Source organism: Camelina sativa, chromosome 7 (genome assembly GCF_000633955.1).
Source record: "Camelina sativa cultivar DH55 chromosome 7, Cs, whole genome shotgun sequence".
Lineage (NCBI taxonomy): Eukaryota > Viridiplantae > Streptophyta > Magnoliopsida > Brassicales > Brassicaceae > Camelina > Camelina sativa.
The window spans coordinates 18,479,801-18,485,760 of NC_025691.1; the positions used below are offsets into that span (position 1 = coordinate 18,479,801).

General features: G+C 41.8%; 1 long non-coding RNA gene across 1 annotated transcript in view; it reads right to left on the minus strand.

Annotated features, from left to right (window-relative positions):
* LOC109125646 overlaps positions 4,812-5,960 on the minus strand; it is a 1,315-nt gene continuing 166 nt past the window's right edge. The window contains exons 2-3 of the long non-coding RNA XR_002032757.1: positions 5,025-5,650; positions 4,812-4,903 (exon numbers count right to left, since the gene is read on the minus strand). This is a non-coding gene — a long non-coding RNA (uncharacterized LOC109125646). The remainder of the gene's footprint in view (positions 4,904-5,024; positions 5,651-5,960) is intronic.

The window sequence follows — 5,960 nt, forward strand, 5'->3', positions numbered from 1 at the left end:
AAAAAAAAAAAAAATTACTTTTGTTGTTCATCGTTGAGTTACATTGCTGATTTGTCGGTCTTGTTTTATTTACAAAAAAAAATATATATATATATTATTCATTGTTGTCGAGGTTGTGCTTCGTTCGCTCCGTAATTGACGTGTCGTCTTTGTTTGCACTCGTTTGTGTCAGCTCATTTTTCTTTGGTTAATTCCTTTCACTTGTTTACTGCACTACTGAGTTGAACTTGCTTCTGTTTCGTTTGAGCCATTAGTTTCGTTTCCTTTGTTACGTGCACTTGTTTGTTGTGTCTTTAGTTGCAGGTTCGGTTCGAGCTTTTGGTCAAGGACTACTTCTCTGCCTTGGCTATCTCAACACGTTCCTCATTACAAATAAATCATTCAATACTTGTTTCAGTTCTAATAAATAAAAAAAAGGATATTGGTTAATTATATTTAAATTACGTTTGTTTGCTAGCAATTTTTTGTTTGTGCAAGAGACATGAGAGAATACGACCATGGGAGAGCAAGGAGAGTTCAACATGGCTAAGCTACTAGTTAACATTCAAGCTCAGCTCCAAACTTTAGGAGAACGAATGGCAAGGATCGAACAACCTCAGCCCGCACCTGTAGCACCTGTCCGCGGAACAATCCTACGACGGGAAAATCATGAAGATGTCGACTTGTATGATTCAGAGGAAGATCCACAAGATCAAAACCCAGCGTCAGAAACAGAGGAGACAACACCATCGTGATAGAGGATACACGAAAGAGGGAGGCAAAGATGTAAAGCTCACTGCCCCAACCTTTGCTGGAAAGATGAATCCAGATGCATATCTTGACTGGGAGAGACGTATGGAGTATATTTTTGAGTACTATAAGTATTCAGACCAGAGGAAGGTGTCTCTAGCTGCTGCCCAACTCACTGACAATGCACTAGCTTGGTGGGATAGGGATGTTTCCGAAAGAAAACGACATAGACATGTACCACTCAACACATGGGAAGACATGAGGTTTCAGCTACGGAGAAGATATGTACCAGTGTACTATCACCGAGACTTGCAGAAGAAGTTTCGTAGGCTCACCCAAGATGGCAGGTCCGTGGAAGAATACTTTGAGGAGTTTGAATCTCTTAAGAACCGACTGGAGGTTGAAGAATCCGAAGAGAACTTAATGGCGCAGATCATCGATGGGCTTAGTGACCGGATTGCTAGGAAGGTGGAGAGACAAACCTACCATGACCTAGATGAGTTACTACATTTAGCGGTTCAGGCCGAGCAGCACATCAAGAGAAAGACTACGTCCACAATTCGTAACAAGCCTTTATGGACACCGCAACTACAAAAATCTTTAGACAAAGGAAAGTCTATCGAAGTGGACCAAAGGTTCAAAAAGACTCCACCAGAAACATCTAAAGGCACCAAACCTGATCAAGGTAAGTCTTCTAATCAACGAGCTCGTGATATTACTTATTTTAAATGTCAGGGAAAAGGACATTACGCGAGAGAATGCCCAAACCAGCGAGTAATGATCATAAAATCCAATGGAGAATACGAGTCTCAAGATGAAGGTGAGGAAGAGCGAGTAGAATCCGAGGAGAACATAGTGGACTATCCAGACACCAGAGAGTTGTTAGTGATAAGAAGAGCACTCAGCGTCCTCTTTGAGCCGGAGACAATGCAGAGGGAAAACATCTTCCACTCTCGTTGCACGATTGACTCCAAGGTATGTAGTTTAATAATAAATGGTGGTTCGTGCACTAATGTGGCCAGTAAGTATTTGGTTGAGAAATTAGGTTTACCAAGGACAAAGCACCCTCGACCATATCGTCTCAAGTGTTTAAATGATGAGACAGAGCTCAAGATTTCTGAGCAAGTCACCATACCTTTTAGCATTGGAAAGTATGCGGATCAAGTAGTTTGTGATGTGGTGCCTATGCAAGCCGGACATCTTCTCCTTGGGCGGCCATGGCAGTTTGACAAAGAGACGTTACACAACGGTCGTACAAACTACTACAGCTTCATACACAACAACAAGAAGCACAACTTAGCATCCCTCACTCCACAAGAAGTACATGAGATGAACAAAACAATGTCCAAAGGGACCAAGGTAAGTAAGACTAACCTTTACATAACTCCAACTACTGTTGCTAAATCTTTGGAGTCAAAAGAAGCGGTGCTACTAATGATCTTCAAGGAAAGTTTAGTTTCAGGTCTAGAACAACCTCATTTTCCAGCCAAAATTAAGGATCTAATGGAGAAGTTCGCCGACGTGTCTCCCGAAGAGATACCAGCCGGTCTACCACCTGTGCGGGGAATAGAACATCAGATTGATTTAGTTCCTGGAGCACCTTTACCGAACCGAGCTGCATATAGAGTCAATCCTGAGGAAGCTAAGGAGTTAGAGAAGCAAGTGCAAGACTTAATGTCAAAGGGCTACATCCGAGAGAGTTTGAGTCCTTGTGCAGTACTAGTGCTTCTAGTGCCTAAGAAAGATGGAACATGGAGGATGTGCGTAGAGTGTCGAGCAATCAACAATATCACCATCAAATATAGACATCCTATCCCTACACTTGATGATATGCTAGATGAGCTTAGCGGAGCGACAATTTTCTAAAAAATAGATCTAAGAAGTGGATACCATCAAGTAAGAATGAAGGAAGGGGACGAATGGAAGACCGCGTTTAAGACTAAGCAAGGCCTATACGAGTGGCTAGTCATGCCATTTGGGCTCACAAACGCACCTAGCACCTTCATGAGGCTTATGAACCAAGTTCTACGGCCTTATATCTGTAAGTTCGTAGTAGTATATTTTGACGATATACTAATTTATAGCACTTTTCTGGATGATCATCTTAAGCACCTGACACAGGTTTTGGAGACCCTACGGCGAGAGCACTTATATGCTAATCTTAAGAAATGTTCCTTTTGCACTGATCAAGTTGTGTTTTTAGGATTTGTTGTAAGTTCTCAGGGATTAAAGGTTGATGAAGAGAAGATCAAAGCAATTCAAGATTGGCCGACGCCAACGACAATCGGGCATGTTCGGAGTTTCCATGGCCTCGCTAGCTTCTATCGAAAATTTGTGAAAGATTTCAGCACCATCGCCGCACCATTGACTTCGGTGATTAAGAAAGACGTGACGTTTAGATGGGAACAAGCACAAGAAGATGCATTCAACAAGCTCAAAGACAGCTTGATCCATGCACCCGTTTTGGTACTCCCAAACTTTGAGAAAACATTTGAAATTAAATGTGACGCCTCTGGTACAAGTATAGGTGCAGTTTTAACTCAAGGAGGAAAGCCGGTGGCCTATTTCAGTGAGAAACTTAATGGAGCTACACTTAACTATCCCACCTATGACAAAGAACTCTATGCATTGGTAAGATCTCTAGAGACTTGGCAACATTATTTATTGTCAAAAGAGTTTGTTATTCATACAGATCATGAGACGCTTAAACACCTAAGAGGCCAGACTACGCTCAAAAGAAGACATGCAAAATGGCTTGAGTTCGTTGTGAATTTCCCATATATTATTAAGTACAAGAAGGGAAAAGAAAACATTGTGGCTGATGCCTTGTCAAGGAGGCACACTTTGATCAGTGTGATGGACGCTAAGGTGATGGGATTTGAGCACATAAAAGGAACATATCAGGCTGATCCAGACTTCCATGAAGCTTATAAGGAGACAAGCAAAGCCGCATATGGAGCGTACTATCAACATGATGGGTATCTATTCAAGGATAAGAGACTTTGCATTCCCCAAGGATCGATGAGAGAATTGCTAATAAGAGAAGCGCATGGAGGCGGACTTATGGAACATTTTGGAAGAGACAAAACTATGGGTGTACTTATGGATCACTTATATTGGCCACATTTGAAGAGAGACGTAGAAAGGTTCTGTGCAAAGTGCATCACTTGTTTGAAAGCGAAATCCAGGCCACATCCCCACGGTCTATATATGCCTTTGCCTATTCCTAACCTACCATGGGTAGATATTTCTATGGATTTTGTTCTAGGGTTGCCCAAGATCAATCATAAAGACTCTCTATTCGTCGTAGTGGACCGGTTCTCAAAGATGGCTCATTTCATTCCATGCAATAAGACGAATGATGCGACTCAGACAACCGATCTTTTCTTTAAGGAAGTTGTACGTCTACATGGAGTTCCTAGGACGATTGTATTAGATCGAGATACAAAGTTCTTGAGTCATTTCTGGAAGACCTTGTGGAGGAAGCTAGGGACTAAGATACTCTTCTCCACCACTTGTCACCCACAGACCGATGGTCAAACAGAGGTAGTTAACCGTACTCTCTCCACCCTCTTGAGAGCTATGGTGGATAAGAATCTCCGAAACTGGTTATCTTGTTTACCATACATTGAATTTGCTTATAATCATGCTAAGCATTCTTCTACTAAATTTTCTCCTTTTGAGGTCATTTACGGTTTCAACCCCGAGACACCAATGAATCTTTCACCGTTGCCACAAGCTGTTTATTCTAGTACAGAAGGAGAGACGAGGGCCGAGTTCATCAAGAAACTTCACCAAAGGGTCAAAGAAAACCTCGAGAAGAAAAATGAAAAGAATAAACAACATGCTGACAAGAACCGCAAGGAAATTACATTTGAACCTGGAGATTGGGTCTAGTTACACATGAGAAAAGAAAGATTCCCAAAAGAAAGGAAATCCAAGCTCTCCCCGAGGGGAGATGGACCATTCCAGGTTCTAGAGAAAATCAATGACAACGCCTACAAGCTGGAGCTTCCAGGTGAGTTAACTATCTCTCCTACTTTTAATGTTGCTGATTTATCTCCGTTCACTGCAGATAATCCCGTTCTGGGGTCAGAACTTTCTCAAGAGGGACGGAATGATGAGGCCATCGACCTAAGCTTATCCGAGACCGAAGAGGATGTCAACATACCTACTATGAGGAACACACCACGAACGAGGTCAGAGACGAGGAGCATAAGAGAGGAGTTTAACAAGTCAATAGAGAGCTTAATCACTATCATAGAGCATGAAGCTCTCAAAGGAAAGCTACTCACCAAGGAGACGCTTACTTGCATCTCAAGACTCAACCTACATCCTTTTTGCCAGTTTTGCAAGGAACGAGGGAATCAACTTTGTTCACCATTACCAAAACGTCTTCGTACGAGCTGGGGCTTACACACACCTAGGAGAACCTCAAAATGTGTCACGTGCTAATGGAATTAAGGTAAGCATTTGAGTGTAATTTTATTAACAAGTCTCCTTTTATGTTTTATTTACAGGAATTTCCATTAGTTCAAGTTCTTTCTTTTTAGTCCTCAATAAGACTTGTAATTTGCAAGTTTAGCACTTTCCTTTTCTAATAAAGACCCTCGAAGGTCACAGCTGAAGAGCATATTAATAAGGCTCCCCTGCAGCTTTTGTAACACACGTTTTTGCTTATGAAATAAAAACCTAGTTTTCTTACAAGAGAACTCACAGCCGCCCTAGAACCTTGTGTGTGATTCCTTGTGTTCTCGAGCATCCAGACTTATCACAGCTTCAATCCATCAGTTGTGTGGCGTCTAACGATCCATTGTTATCTTTGTTCATCGACCATCTCGTCGGAATCCCCAAAGAGTGCCGTACGGCCAGTTGGTGATTCTCCATCAGTCCATCCTTGTAGGATCTGCAAATCTTGATCCTATATCAGAAAACGATGATTTTTCAACTTGACATGGAAAAAAAATGAAGATTTTGAGTGAAGGGTCATCAAAGATAATGCTAAAATTGTAACGAAAGGTGTCAGATTGCATATAGAAAGATGTCAAAGAAACCTCGTTACCTGATTTAAACAAAAACTTGAATCCATGGAAAAAACAAAACCCTTAAGCAACATTTTTAAACGAGAGTCTATCCAAAATTGAGTTTTCTAAGACTCAAATTGACTACTGAGAAGCAAACGAGAAACCTCAAAAACCCTAATTTGAGGGGGGGGGGGGGGGGGGGGGGGG